The 13,908-nt window shown below is 40.8% G+C and overlaps 1 pseudogene; it reads left to right on the top strand.

Annotated features, from left to right (window-relative positions):
- The first annotated feature begins 3,183 nt into the window (after positions 1 to 3,183).
- LOC134358817 (cofilin-2-like) lies at positions 3,184 to 3,717 on the top strand (annotated as a pseudogene).
- Positions 3,718 to 13,908: the final 10,191 nt, after the last annotated feature.

The following is a 13,908-nucleotide window of genomic DNA, read 5'->3' as shown; positions in this document are numbered from 1 at the left end:
CAGCTTTCCTGTAGAAAGTTGACCAGAACTGAGCACAGTAATCCAGGAGAGGTCTGACCAGGGTCCTATATAGCTGTAACATTACCGTTCGGCTTTTGAACCCAGTCCCACGGTTGATGAAGGCCAATACACCGTATGCCTTCTTAACCACACAGTCAACCCGTGCAGCAACTTTGAGTGTCCTCCTTCTTGTTCTCCTATGGTCTACTCTCCTTTCCTATCAGATTCCTTTCTCTCCAGCACTTTACCTTTCCTACCCACATGGTTACACCTATCTCCTTCTAGCTATCCTCCTTCCCCTCCACCTATTTGTTTTATTCTGGCATCTTCCCACTTCCTTTCAAATTCTGAAAAAAGGGTCTCACCTGAAACATTGACTATTTGTTCATTTCCTTGGATGCTGCCTGAATTGCTGTGTTCCTCCAGCATTTTGTGTGTGTTGCTTCGGATTTCCAGCATCTGCAGAATTTCTTGTGTTCATTATTACTTTGAAAGCCACTGTGCTTCCCTTGTTCAATTTTGCAATAACACGTATTGAATGGTGAGGGAAAATATCCCAAAGTCCCTGTGAATGATTATATATTACTCTGTAACAGATGTACTCTGCTCCTTTATTCGCAATTCCTAGATCAGGGCATGCTACAAAAATAGTCAAGCTGCTACCTAGTAAGTCTGCAAGAGCAAGACAAGGAAATTTAACCAAAGTTAAGGCGACAGTCAATTAAAAAGAGTATATGGTGTTCTGTGACTTCAGATGTATAGAGAACTTTGAGTGTTAAAAGTAGTCTCAACAAATTTAATTCCCCAGCTATTATCTTAAACAATTCACAAACATGATGGCAAATTTGACAGTAAAATGAGACTAAGATTGGTTAAGAATTGATAATTCTTCACCAGCTTCAAGCTGAAACTATCAGCAATGCTTTTGTTACTACTAATAAACACAATCCTGGCTGGTCGCTCTTGCAGAAACACTTGTAAATTTTGATCCTTTCAATAGTAGATCAAAGTTAACTAATACAATAATAATTCTTACTTTTGCTTTTTATATCTCCATATTCTCTCACCTCCCTTTCTCTGTAGTCCCCTCCAGCCTATTAAAACTCCAAAATATCTGAGCTATTCTAAACAAATCTTTCCAATTCTCAATCCTTCTCCCTCTTTAAGATATTCCTTAAAGTCTTATCCTTTTAATCATGCTTTAGTCATATGTCCCACAACAGTCATAGAGCCATACAGTCATAGAAAAGTATAGCACAGAAACAGGCCCTTTGGCCCATCCAGTCTGTGCCAAACCATTGAAACTGCCTAGTCCCAGCGACCTGCACCAGGATCATAGCCCTCCATGTCCCTACCATCCATGTACCTAGCCAAGCTTTGCTTAAACATTGAAATTGAAATTTCATCCTGCACTTGTGCTGGCAGCTCGTTCTACACTGTCATGGCCCTCTGAGTGAAGACATTTCCCCTCATGTCCCCTTAATCTTTTCACCTTTCACCCTTTAGCCATGACCGATGCTAGGCAAGTATCTGGCAAATTTATTATTTGCTTGCAGTGGAGCCTGATGGTTGAGGGGTAAAAACTTTTGCTGAACCTGGCGGTGTGAGACCCAAGGCTCCTCTACCTCCTGACTTCTGGCGGCAGCGAGAAGAGAGCATGGCCTAGATGATAGGGGTTATTGACGATGGCCGCTGTATTCTTGAAGAAGGTAGAGCAATAGCAAGAGGTAGAATGCTTGGACAGCTTCTGGAGATTCAAGACAAGCTGATGAGTGAACAAAATGTCTATCCCCAAGAACAGAATAGCTATTCTCTCTTCAGTACCTCTGCCTAGCGACCTGTAGTTGGCTGTAATACTTCAATACCTGCATTGATGATGGAAACCAGAAGGGAGGTAAGGCAAAATTGAACAACAAAGTACATTTACATTTAAAGGGAGCTTCACCTAGCACCTATCTAGTACCACAAACTATCCTTCTTCCCCTCCCCACACCTTTTTATTCTGATGTCTTCTCCTTTCCTTTCCAGTCCTGATGAAGTGTCTTGGCCTGAAACGTTGACTGTTTATTCCTCTCCATAGATGCTGCCTGATCTGCTGAGTTCCTCCGTCCTGTATGCCATGGTTCAAAGTTTTGGTTGCTAAGGCTCCGATATCATCTTAGGACATTTTTCTATGGTAAAGCCAAAATATAGATATAGTCTTATTCACACAGCCTTTTTCTATCTGCTATAGCTGGCCTAAAATGTTTTCTTTCCAATCATACGATCAATTTTTCACCTGACCAAAGCAGCCTGTCACAAAAAACAGTGGGTCAATTGTTTAAGAAAAATAACCAGATGGCTTGAGTCACAAAAATAGATGTTTTTATTTACCTCAAAACAAGACAAAAACTGGAAAAAAACAATATATATATCGCCACCCTCAGACTAAACACAAAAGAAAACTAACTCCAACTAATCCCAGTTTTACGGTCTCAAAACCAGTAACTTCAGATTAAGAATGAGGATGAGTGGGAGACAGCATGGCTACCGTGGTCCTGGAGGCCCTTGATGAGGAGACTCTCGCCAGACTCTCCCAAATGCTGATGGAGACTGCAGTTGTTCATAAACTGTGGATTGAACAGCCAGAGAACACTGTCACGTGTCTGGCTCTGAAACCCTACCCAAAGGAACAGGTCCAGAAGCTGCTAAAGAAACTAAAGCTGTTGAAATTGACCATGGAGGAGAGGACATTAGAACCTGTCTCATCACAGTTCCTTCGGCTCAGTCGGTGCTGTGTGAAACTGACTGTACTTCTAATAATAAGCATCATCACTTCAGGGTCTTGGGTTTTCCAAGTAGATGTATATCAAGGGAGATTCATTTTCTTGCAGGCATTCATAGTAAATATTCCGAAGTGCAATAGAATGAATGAAAGACCACGCACAAAGACAAACAACCAATGTAAGAATGTAAAAAAGAATAAACCAAATGATGATGAATAAATAAGTAAAAAAAAGGGTGGGGACTGACTGTCACTCGGTCTTCTCAGTGCGAGAACAGCACGCAGTTTCCTGTCGTCAGAAGGACTCTTGCCGAGCGGAGCTGCAGGCCACAGCGGACGGCTTTATCTACAGGCGGAAGGGATTCTTCTTCTTTTTTCTTTCTCTCTCTCCCCTTTATCTTCCCAAGCCCACCCGCCCACAGAGAAATCGACAACATGGCTCCTGGTGTAAAAATCTGCGACTCTGTTGTTACCTGCTTCAACCACATGAAGGTGTGTAAGGTGTGCTCCAAAGAGGAGAGCATGAAGCGGAAGAAGGTGGTCCTGTTAAAGTTGAATGATTTGGAGGAGTTAGTAGTTGTAGGTGAACAGAATGAGATTCTTGTAGGTGATGTTTTGGAAGGCTCAGTAAAAGACCCGTTCCACAAATTTATAAGTATGCTTCCCAAGGAGTGCTGCTGTTATGCTCTCTTTGATGTGTCCTTCGAGACAAACGAGTCCAAGGAGGAGGAACTGGTCTTAGTTCATTGGAATCCAGAGAATGCACCCGTCAAGGATAAGATGCTGTATGCTAGCAGCAAAGATTCATTGAAGTAGTTTGTGGGCATTAAACATGATTGGCAGTTTGGAGACATGGACGAGATTATAGATGTTAACACATGGAGCCTAGTGTGATGTCTGTGGTGTCTCATAAAGTTGTAACGACCATACAGCAAAGTGTTAAATGTCATTAGAGTCTTGTCCTGTTTTGTTTGGGGCCTACTAAATACCTTCAGTTTGTATATATGTCTTTGACTTCCTAACTGCTTACTTAGCCCTCCTATTTGTGATTGGGACCAGTTATTTAAAGGACACCTGTACCATTGAAGTGGGACCTTCTGTGGGTGGAAATTTGCTGCCAAATTCCTTAGCGTATCCAGGCCTGGAACGATGCGGAACAAATTGCAACAAAAGGGTGGGAGGGTGATCAGTGTGCGTCGAATTTATTGAAAAAAAACAATATATATATAGCCACCTCAGCCAAAACACAAAAGAAAACTAACTCCAAAGCCTTGGTAACCTGAGGCTTATAACCGCTAAGCCCCTCCCCCTAGACCAACCAAAAGCTAATTAACTCAATTATCCAATTAAAGATGATATCCTCCACCACCAGCACACCTGTGCAGGTTACTGCTGCCTCTATGAGACAGCTCCATGCATCAGCTCTGGTTCAGACCCCGTCACTATTACTGTTGGAACTGAGTGTTTTACTGAGTGTGCCATGTGCTGTCCATAGTTAGTGACGGGCCTTCATCACACAGCCCAATGGCCATAAAGCTGCTGCTGATGTCATGGGGTATTATATTTGACCGCTCTTCATGGCAGGCGGGAGGAAGCAACTCATTTAAAAAGTATTCCACTTCAGCACATGGGAGCTGTATTCTAGAGATGCATTCCTCGTATCCCTTTCAAAAAGTTGCTTACTCATTTTGACATTGAGCCTCCACTGGTGAGAGATGATCAACAGGGTAAGATGTGTCATTGACCTAAGGAGAGGTACAGACGGCAACAGCTCATGTCTGAGCAAGGCAAGCATGGTCCAACAACCAACATTAGGCTGACCTGGGATCTCTTGTTTAGGGGATATGAGAGACTGCAGGTGCTGCAAATTTTGAGCAACAGACAAAAAGCTAGAGGAACTCAATAGATCAGACAGCATAAATGGAGGAAGGTGGATGATCAATGTTTCAGATCGATATCCTGGTTCAGCACCAGTTTAACCATATAACTATATAACAATTACAGCACGGAAACAGGCTATCTCGGCCCTTCTAGTCCATGGTGAACGCTTACTCTCACCTAGTCCCACCAACCTGCACTCAGCCCATAACCCTCCATTCATTTCCTGTCTATATACCTATCCAATTTTCCTTTAAATGACAATATCGAACCTGCCTCTACCACTTCTACTGGAAGCTCGTTCCACACAGCCACTACTCTCTGAGTGAAGAAGTTCCCCCTCGTGTTACCCCTAAACTTTTGCCCTTTAACTCTCAACTCATGTCTTCATGTTTGAATCTCCCCTACTCTCAATGGAAAAATCCTATCCATGTCAACTCTACCTATCCCCTTCATAATTTTAAATACCTCTATCAAGTCCCCCCTCAACCTTCTACGCTCCAAAGAATAAAGACCTAATTGTTCAGCCTTTCTCTGTAACTCAGGTGCTGAAACCCAGATAACATTCTAGTAAATCTCCTCTGTACACTCTCTATTTTGTTGACACCTTTCCTACAATTCGGTGACCAGAATACTCCAAATTTGGCCTCACCAATGCCTTGTACAATTTTAACATTACATCCCAACTCCAATACTCAATGGTCTGATTCATAAAAGCCATCATACCAAAAGCTTTCTTCACCACCCTATCTACATGAGATTCCACCTTCAGGGAACTATGCACCATTATTCCTAGATCCCTCTGTTCTACTGCATTCTTCAATGCCCTACCATTTACCATGTATGTCCTATTTTGATTAGTCCTACCAAAATGTAACACCTCACACTTATCAGCATTAAACTCTATTTGCATCTTTCAGCCCACTCTTCTAACTGGCCTAAATCTCTCTGCAAGCTTTGAAAATCTGCTTCATTATCCACAACACCACCTATCTTAGTATCATCTGCATATTTACCACCCCATCATCCAGATCATTAATGTATATGACAAACAGCATTGGACCCAGTACAGATCCCTGAGGCACACCACTAGTCATCGGCCTCCAACCTGACAAACAGTTATCCACCACTACTCTCTTGCTCTTGTATCTCCCATCCAGCCACTGTTGAATTCATTTTACTACTTCAATATTAATACTTAATGATTGAAACTTCCTAACTAACCTTCTGTATGGAACCTTGTCAAAGGCCTTACTGAAGTCCACATAGACAACGTCCACTGCTTTACCCTCGCCAACTTTCCTAGTAAACTCTTCAAAAAACTCAATAAGATTTGTCAAACATGACCTTCCACGCACAAATCCATGTTGACTGCTCCTAATCAGACCCTGTCTATCCAGATAACTATATATACCATCCCTAAGAATACTTTCCATTAATTTACCCACCACTGACATCAAACTCACAGGCCAATAACTGCTAGGTTTACTCTTAGAATTCTTTTTAAACAATGGAGCAACATGAGCAATACGCCAATCCTCCGGCACCATCCCCGTTTCTAATGACATTTGAAATATTTCTGTCAGAGCTCCTGCTATTTTCACACTAACTTCCCTCAAGGTCCTAGGGAATATCCTGTCAGGACCCGGAGACTTATCCACTTTTATATTTCTTAAAAGCGCCAGTACATCTTTAATCATCATAGTTTCCATAACTTCCTTACTTGTTTCCCTTACCTTACACAATTCAATATCCTTCTCCTTAGTGAATACCGAAGAGAGGAAATTGTTCAAAAGCTCCCCCATCTCTTTTGGTTCCACACATAGCTGTCCACTCTGATTCTCTAAGGGACCAATTTTATCCCTCACTATCCTTTTGCTATTAATATAACTGTAGAAACCCTTTGGATTTATTTTCACCTTACTTGAAAAGTAACCTTGTATCTTCTTTTAGCTTTTCTAATTTCTTTCTTAAGATTCTTTTTACATTCTTTATATTCCTTGAGCACTTCATTTACTCCATGCTGCCTATATTTATTGTAGATATCTCTCTTTTTCCAAACCAAGTTTCCAATATCCCTTGAAAACCATGGCTCTCTCAAACTTTTAACCTTTCCTTTCAACCTAACAGGAACATAAAGATTCTGTACCCTCAAAATTTCACCTTTAAATGACCTCCATTTCTCATTTACACCCTTCCCATAAAACAAATTGTCCCAATCCACTCCTTCTAAATCCTTTCGCATCTCCTCAAAGTTAGCCTTTCTCCAATCAAAATTCTCAACCCTGGGTCCAGAACTATCCTTCTCCATAATTATATTGAAACTAATGGCATTGTGATCACTGGACCTGAAGTGCTCCCCCAACACATATCTCCATCACCTGACCTATCTCTTTCCCTAAAAGGAGATCCAACACACAGCCCCTTCTCTAGTTGGTACATCCATGTATTGCTGCAAAAAACTATCCTGCACAGATTTTACAAACTCCAAACCATCCAGCCCTTTTACAATATGGGCTTCCCAGTCTAAGTGTGAAAAATTAAAATCTTCCACAATCACAACCTTGTGCTTACTACAAATATCTTCTATCTCCTTACAAATTTGCTCGTCCAATTCTCGCTCTCTATTAGGTGGTCTATAATACACCCCTATAAGTGTTACTGCACCTTTGCTATTCCTCAATTCCACCCAAATAGCCTCCCTAGATAAGCCCTCTAATCTATCATGCCAAAGCACTGCTGTAATATTTTCTCTGACAAGCAATGCAACACCTCCCCCTCTTGCCCCTCTGCTTCCATCACACCTGAAGCAACGAAATCCAGGAATATTTAGTTTCCAATCACACCCCTCCTGCAACCATGTTTCACTAATAGCTACAACATCATATTTCCAGGTATCAATCCATGCTCTAAGTTCATCCACCTTTCTTACAATGCTCCTAGCATTAAAAATAAATGCATTTAAGAAATTCTCCACCTCTTACACTCTGTTTATCACTAACGGTGCAAACAACTTTACTATCTTTTTTTTCTTCCTTCTGCCCTACATCTGTTCCTACACTCTTGTTCCCCTCCCCCCTTGTATCTAGTTTAAATCCACTGGAGCCTCTCTAGCAAACCCACCTGCAAGAATATTTATCCCCCTCCAGTTTAGATGTAAACCGTCTCGCCGGAACAGGTCCCACCTTCCTTGGAAAACTGCCCAATTATCTATAAATCTGAAGCCCTGCCTCCTGCACCATGTCTTCAGTCACGTGTTGATCTGCTCTATCTCACTATTTCTAAACCTGCCCACACGTGGCACAGGTAGGCATCCTGAGATTGCTATCCTGGAGGTCCTGTCCTGTAACTTGGCGCTTAACTCCCTAAACTCACCTTTCAGGACCTCCTCACTCTTCCTACCCACGTCATTGGTCCCTACATGGACCATGGCATCTGGCTGCTCACCCTCCCTCTTGAGAATACTGAGAACTCGATCCGTGATATCACAGACCCTGGCACCAGGGCGGCAACAGACCATCTGGGATTCTCGATCTTTTCCACAGAACCTCTTATCTGTCCCCCTGACTATCGAATTCCCTATCACTACTGCTCTCCTCTTTTCCCTCCTTCCCTTCTGAGCTGAGGGACCAGTCTCGGTGCTAGAGACGCAACTACTGCAACTTGTCCCTGGCAGGTCGTACCCACCAACAGTATCCCAAACGGTATACTTATTATTGATGGGAACGGCCACAAGGATGCTCCGCTCATTCTGTCTATTCCCCTTCCCTCTCCTGATAGCCCATCTACCTGCCTCCTGGCTTTTAGGGGTGACTATCTCCCTGTAACTCCTGTTTCTTTCTGCCTCTGCCTCACGAATGATTGTTCCTCTCTTGGTTAGCAGGATGTAGGACTCTGCTAATTAATTCCTGTTTCTTCCTCCAACTAATTTATATTTGTGCAAATTTGAGGGCAATAGTTTCAAAATAGAAAAAGAGAATTGAGCATGTTCTTGCATGTCTGTATTTCTATTCATGCTTCATCAGTAAGACTAATATGCCCTCTACCTCCTTCAGCACTTTATCAAATTTTCATTCTACATTCAGTGATTTATGACCATTTACCGAGATGAAATAATAAAACTCTGTGAAACCTTAACAAGCAAGAGGTAAGAACTGTATTATTCTGTATTACAGTGAGAAGTATCTCCCAACCATTGAATGATGGTACAGACAGATAAATTGGGATCTCATGTTTTAATTGAAGAAAATGCTTTTCACAAAATCAAACAACGCGGACCCAGATGAGGAATTAAAACAGACTTGAAATACAAATGACACGTCTTGTAACAAACCCACCAGGGGAGGGAGGCTTTGATGGTCAATCACACAGAAGTAGCAGAGAACAGGGAGAACAAAGGATGAGATACGTCAGTATTCAGGGCTGCGGCTGGAGAATGAGACATCCAGGCAGTTGGAGGAGTCAGCTAGCAATTGGAGCAGGGAGGCAGCTAAGTAGTCAGGAGAGGGAGTATCTAGGCAGTAGGCACCAGTTTGGGTTTGGGCCAAACTAAATTTCAAAATACATTTATTATCAAAGTACATATATATCACCATAAACTATCTTGGGATTCATTTTCTTGTTGTCATTCACAGTGAACACATAGAAACACAATGAAGTCATTGGAAAACTGCACACAACACAAAACAAATGGACAAACAACCAATATGCAAAAGGCAACAAACTATGAAAATCCCAGAAAAACAAACAATATAATAATAATAAATAAACAAACAGGAAATATCTAGAAAGTGAGATGAAGAGTCCTTAAAGTCAGTCCATAGGTTGTGGGAACAGTTCAGTGTAGGGTTGAGTGAAGTTATTCCTACTGGTTCAAGAGCCTGATGGCTGATCGCAAAGTTCTCTCTAACTTGTGTGTGTGTGTGTGTATACACGCACCTTTTGCTACTAGTGCACAAAGGAATTTAAAATGCACACAAAAGATTGTCACCCAATACTTCATTGGCATGTTAAGTATATTTTATGATCGCATACAATCACATTTCATTTTCTGGTTTCTGATGCAAATGATGTTGGCGATGTGGAATTTGCAATAATTTGTCTACAGATTTTAGAATTGTGTTATTTATATCATTTTTATTGAAGAAACTATTCAGTGCATATATGTTTTAAGTGCAAAAAAATGTATTGCACAAGATTTTTACATGCACTGGTCTTAATAAATTAGAGGGAACATTGGCTGAAGGGTAATAACTGTTCCTGTAATGGTGTTTCCAAACCAGACCTTGATGTAACTAGTCTGTGTACTCTCCATTGCATATCTATAGAAGTTTGTCAGAATTTTAGACGACATGCTGAATCTTTGCAAACTATTAAGAAAGAAGAGGTACTGCCATGCTTTCTTTGTAATGGCACTTACTTGCTGGCCCTTACTTGCTGACCCTCTCCATCTCTGAACCCTTGATGAGGACTGGCTTATACACCTCCAATTTTCTCCAAATAAACAGCTCTTTGGTTTTGCTGACATTGAGTAAGAGGTTGTTGTTATGGCACCATTAAGCCGGATTTTCAGTCTTAATCCTATGTGCTGATCTGTTTCCACCTTTGACTTGGCCAATGACAGTGGTGCCGTCAGCAAACTTGAATATAGCTTTGGAGCTGTGCATGGTGATAAGTATAAAGCAAGTAGAGCAAGGGGCTGAGCACACAGCCTAGTGATGTGCCTGTGCTGATGGTGGTTGTGGAGGAGATGTTGCCAATCCACAATAATTCATGTACAGTAAGGAATCAGCTAGTTGTTGTTCTGTGACTTGATATCAGATCAAGTGATTCAAAAGTAAACTAAAATAAAGCTCAACTCTAGTCACTTATCTTGTTATAAATCACAGTTTCTCAATTAGAGATAAAAGGGTTGGATGAGACACAATACTACACATGATCATCTAAATTCTGCAATATCCCTCTACTTCTATTCTTCTTTGTTTCCTGATTTCATATAAAGTTCCACCTCCCATTTAAGGTCAATATGACCACATTTATCATCTTGTAGTCTACAGTTTTCTTCATTGTTCACCCTATTTTGCATGATTCACTTATCCATGCCTATAAAGCATCATTTTATATCAAGGGATCAGGTACTGAGCCCTGTGCTGATCTTCCATTAAATACTTGCACTCAAATTAGTTGTTCAAAGTTTATGTACAGCTCTTGGATACATAAAGCTTGCCACATTGACAAAACTGTCCTAGCTTGACGTCAGTCTCAACAAGCGAGTCCAGCTTTAGTTTGGAGAGTTTTGAGAGTACGTACTCAAAGCTTTTTTGAAAAGTTCATGTAACAGACTGTGAAGAATGTTTAAAGATATGAATGATATGAGGCACTTGGGGTGAAAAAGAACAAACCAAAAAAATACACTCCTAAACTTGGAGAGAGCCATAACTTTGGTAAAAGCCAAAGAAATCAGTCTTAAAGAAAGGAGCTTGAAAAGCAATCAGGTAATATTGGTTTTGCTCTGATTAATCTGTGTGAAATCTGAGGAAGTATTTACTACTAATTGATTTGATTGTGTAAAATTTTCAATTTAGTAACATTCTTTATTTTTTATTGAAGATTTGCAGTTGTTTACTGTTTTAAATGTATGTAATATACGATTACCGAATTAATACCTAGTTCAACACTTAATAACTAATTCAATTATTTTTTGATAATTAATTTATATTTTGTCTAGTTATGGAAATTGGTTTAATTTACAGAATATTTCAATATCTTAGTGTAACCAATGATGTTGAATTGTCATGTGTAAGCAACGTTAGAATGAGTGGTACTTAAAACTTGTAATTACTCAATATGGTCTAATATGCAATCTGAAAATGCCAAGTATAAAAAACTCAGTTTTAACTATTGATTCTTGTAAATTTGTAAACTGGTTAATTGCTTTATTTTTGTGTTACCTTTTCCAAGGTACAGTGAAAAACTTGTCTTGCATATTTGCCATACAGATCAATTTTTTACAACCGTGCATTAAGGAAATACAAGGCAAAACCATAACAGAATGTAGAATAAAGTTTTACAGTTACAGAGAACATACAATGCACATTGAAAACAAGACCTTGTGAAATAGATAATATAATGAGGTTATTGTGAGGTCAAGAGTCCATCTTATCATACTAGGGAACTATTCACTGATCTAATAATGGGGATAGAAGCTGTTCTATAGAAGCCCGGTGGTACATGCTTTCAGGCTTCTGTATCAGGAGGAAGAAAAAAGAATATTCCGGGTAGCTTTATGTTGGTAGCTTCACCAAAGTAGTGAGGTGTAGATAGAGTCTGTGATGAGGAATCTTGTTTCCTAGATGTGCTAAACTGTGACCACAACTCTCTTTAGTTTCATGCCGCCATGGGAGAAGCAGTTGCCATACTAAGCCATGATACATCCAGATAGGATGCTTTTAATGTTGGTATCAATAAAAACTGGCATGAGTTGTCAGGGACATGCCAAATTTCTTTAACCTCCTGAGGAAGTAAAGGTGCTGGTGAGCTTTCTTGGCTGTGGTGTCTATGCAGTTGGACCAGGATAGCCTATCAGTGATTTTCACTTTTCGGAACATGAAGTTCTCAACCCTGTTAACACAACATCATTGCAGTAAACAGCAGTGTGTGCATTGCCAACCCCACCCCCACCCCCACCCTGAAGTTAATGCTTTTCTGACATTGAGAGAAAGGTTGCTGCATTGATACCATGTCACTATGCTGTTTGTCTCCTTCCTGTACTCTGATTCATCATTATTGGAGATACAACCCAGTATGTTTCACCTCCAAATTTGTTCAGGCTGGATAATGAAGCCATTCTGTTTGTTAAACAGACACTGATTCATTCCTCTAGTTTTATTCACCCATTATTTGCTTGCAATTGTGAATAAATGCTTAGGAAAACCACCTGCAGCTCTGTGCTATTAGAGAAAAGGCAAATGTCACATGGAGACACAACCCCACCTCACCCTGATCCACTTTACTAACTCCTGTCTCACCTTTCCCTTTAATCTCTTTATACTGGCTAATTTCCCTTCACATTCTCAATCCTGATGCAGTGTCTCAGCCCAAAATTTTGGCCATCCCTTTGCCTCCCTGTAAGTGCAAATAGCCATCAGTTGGTGTTGTTGCAACGTTCTTCACTTTTAGCTTACTGCAAATTTTGGCATCATCTGCAAACATAGTAATCATCCCACCAGTGTTCTCATTCAGGTCAGTAACATACGTGACAAATAATATAGGATCCAGTACCATTCCCAGTGGCTCACCACCTCTCACAGGTTTCCAATCAGAAAAGTATTCTTCATTATTACCCTCTGCCTCCTACCAGAAATCTAACTTTGTTTCCGGTTTAGCACATGCTGGGTCCCATCATTTTAACTTTCCAAGCCAGCCTACCATATGGAACCTGGTGACATTGCAGAAACATGAATACTACAAAAGGACTTATCCTTTTGCATTGCATTGCGGCACTTCTGTGAGATTCATTGATCTTGAAGGTGAAGTCTTATTTTTGTGAATTTGTCATAAAGCTTTGAGGAAAGTGTGGTATCATGCCAAAAACCGAATCAAAGCAGTGAGGTCAAGGCACCAGAAGGAACTGGATCAACTGAAATCGATATTTGGATGGAGGCTTAAGCACAGGGCTATATTGGAAAGGTTGTGTACAGGCTGAATCGAGGCAGCAGAGTCCAGGTCCCAGAGAGGATCAGGGAGTCTGAGCTCAGTGTTCGGACAGAGATGTAAGTGTGGTGCTGAATCAAAAAGTTCAGTTACAGGCTGAATCGAGACAGCAGGGTCCAGGCACCAGAGCATACAGGAATAACTGAACCCAAGCCAGATTGAAAAGGGCAGGTTGTTGGTGCCCGAGGCAAGGGATGTGCCAGTTCAGATCGGCTCCACGACTCAGCTCTGTGCTGAACTATGCAACTCTATTTGCGAACTTCAGTTCAGAACACTATTTGCTTGCGGTTATTGTTTGCATGATGTGTTCTTTTTCCCTGCACATCAGGTGTTCGATGGCCTTTCTGTTTTGTTAGTGGATTATTTTGGGATTCTTTATTTCATGGCTGCCTGTTAGGAGACGAATCTCAAGGTTGTATACTTGGATAATAAATGTACTTTGAATTTTGAGGGCAGTTGAGTTTACAAGTTGGGAATAAGCAAATGTTAATAGGGTGGTGCTATTATACCCATCACTGTAAAGAATGTACATGCAACCACCCCACCATAATAAT

The sequence above is a fragment of the Mobula hypostoma genome, chromosome 2 (assembly GCF_963921235.1).
Source record: "Mobula hypostoma chromosome 2, sMobHyp1.1, whole genome shotgun sequence".
Taxonomy (NCBI): Eukaryota; Metazoa; Chordata; class Chondrichthyes; order Myliobatiformes; family Myliobatidae; genus Mobula; species Mobula hypostoma.
The sequence above is the reverse complement of the archived record's forward strand: the minus strand, read 5'-3'. Positions and strand labels throughout refer to the sequence as shown.